Source organism: Capsicum annuum, unplaced genomic scaffold (assembly GCF_002878395.1).
Source record: "Capsicum annuum cultivar UCD-10X-F1 unplaced genomic scaffold, UCD10Xv1.1 ctg49707, whole genome shotgun sequence".
Classification (NCBI taxonomy): Eukaryota; Viridiplantae; Streptophyta; class Magnoliopsida; order Solanales; family Solanaceae; genus Capsicum; species Capsicum annuum.
The window spans coordinates 1-2358 of record NW_025857517.1 but is presented as its reverse complement, the minus strand read 5'-3'; the positions used below and the strand labels follow the sequence as shown (position 1 = coordinate 2358).

Here is a 2358-nt window from a genome sequence, read left to right as displayed (position 1 = left end):
GACGGAGAGCGAGGTACGAACCTCAAAACACTTTTATGCTAAATGTTGTAATTTTTTTGTATGTTGTTAATTTATCCTTCTTGATGTTACTTTTGGTAGAATAATAGGGTTTTGATATCTCTGTACACATAGGAATAAACTGAGTTGTGCAAATTAGCAATTGATGATTTCAATTCTAAGAATGTAAGTGCTGGCTGCTTGCCTACTTGCCTTGTTCTGTTGGTTAATATAAAAACCGATTGTAATTGATGATTTGTCGTTGTCTTGTATTTTATTTAGGATGATAAGATGTATATGTTCGAGGAAATTGTGAACGTAAATGCATCATATGTCACTACTACTGGGACGTGGTATTATTTCACTTTCAAGCAAATATGTGGCATGGATTTAATGGAACTATCGAGGTGTCTTTTTGCAAGCTTAAGAAATTTTTAAGTAATGAAGGAAAACTTGAGACCTATGTAGGCAGTATTCTATACCAAGAATAAAAACCTCAATGCTGGTATAAATTCTGTGTTACTTGGACTCTTAAAAATGTCAATGGGTGCATGTTGGATTCTCCAAAAGTAGTATTTTTTTTTTGGAGAATCCCGCACGGGTGTGACATCGAAAGTAAAGAGGTATAACCATTATTTATACTCAATATACAGTAAAATATAAGTAGGGTTTTGTAGCATTTAAGCTACAGATAACATTTTCCTGTGAATAAGGCTCACACAAAATAACAGAAATCAAGAAACCACTATATGGCAGAAAGAAACCATGTCATCTGCAACATGTTACTTTGAGAAACAAACTTCAAGTCTTTAACTTATTTGAATTAAATTTCTGGAAAGTTGTAGATGAAAGTATTAGTGTGATTTCATCTTCCATTTGTTAATATATTGGTTTGATTGTGTCTTGCATTTGTTGATGTATCTCTGAACTTCAGCTGATGCTTTCTGTCTTTCTATCCACACCTGCTCTTTCTTTTTCCTTTTTCCTTTTTCCTGCTTTAATCTCAAACTGCAACAGTACTCCAGGTTAGAAGGTAATTAGAGATCAATAGAAGCAAAATGTTGGGCCCATGCTTGCACGGGCCTCCAACATCTAGTTTTGAAATATGTGTCAACATTTATTCCATTTGAAATGTCTCTTCTCCAGATGAAGAATTTCTAGAATTTTAGCATAAATTTAGAAGAATATACTTTACTCCTTGGATCTTCTACTGCTTTCAAGAAAAAATCAAGATAGGTATGTTTCTCTTAAAGTTTTGCCTGAATTTTCTGGCCGGTCTCTTGCCTTTTATTCTCCTTTTCAAGTTCTCTCTGAGTTTTTCAGTTTTTATTATGTGCTTTCAAAAGACAATCCTTTTTATTTACATATTGGTCCAAATTTGAGATCTTTTTTCCCTCACTTTTAATTTATTCTCTCTTACAAAATGAGTTTGATAAAGAAATTTGCGATAATCTTATTCAAAAATGAATCAAAATTGGCGAGATTTAAGTCTGACATTTGTAGACAAGTATTTTTAATGATTTTTCTGATGAAATGAGAAAAGAAAAAAAGAAGATTCAAAAAATACAAAATTTTGATTTATGGAAGCATCAATATATATGGAAAGCAAGTTTGATATTTACTTTGTTGAGATTTGGTGATCAATTTGGGAATTAAGGTTGAGTATTTGTGGTATAGTTTGTTTCTAGAGGATGATTTTTGGTTGAAATGTCTGTAGAGAAATTGCGGACATAGTTTCTAGCCTCTTGATTGTTACAAGAATGCAGCATGGAGTATAAAGAAGAGAAGAAAGCAAGAATTTGAGCTGAGCTGGCATTGATTAGTTAAAACAGTTAAAATGATAGTGGTAGTTTAAAATTCTGTTTTACTATAGTTGCTACAGTAGCTGTGTCACAAAGTTAGTTAAGGCGGTTACAACTATCCATTTAAAAGTTTTAGCTATATAAACCATTGTACTGATTGTTACATGCATTGAATAACAATCAATCTCTTTTTCTCTCTCAATTTCTTCTTATTCTTAGCTAAATTCTCGGATTTCCCTGATTAGCACACCATTTTTTCAAAGATAATTCCTAAAACTGCTTCACCATTGGCCTTAGATTATCAATTGTGCATCAATTGGTATCAAAGCCACTCGATTTTTGGCCATAAATGGTTAACAGAAGCAAATCTACTGAAGTCATAGAGGATAAAATGTCCCAGATGCAAGATCAACTTTAGAAATTGATGGAAGGAATGACTAGCATCATGGACAGAAACACCCAAGCTGATAAGAAATTGGGTGAGTTGAAGGAAAGCTTAGCAAGATTGGGGGATGTTAACAGGGACAAAGAAGGAGTTCGGGCAGAATCCTCAACTGCT

General features: G+C 33.1%; 1 long non-coding RNA gene across 1 annotated transcript; it reads left to right on the top strand.

Moving 5' to 3' along the window:
* Positions 1-359, top strand: LOC124892692. Its single transcript, XR_007050382.1, has 3 exons — positions 1-13; positions 100-183; positions 280-359. It is a non-coding gene; the product is annotated as an uncharacterized LOC124892692 (long non-coding RNA).
* Positions 360-2358: the final 1999 nt, after the last annotated feature.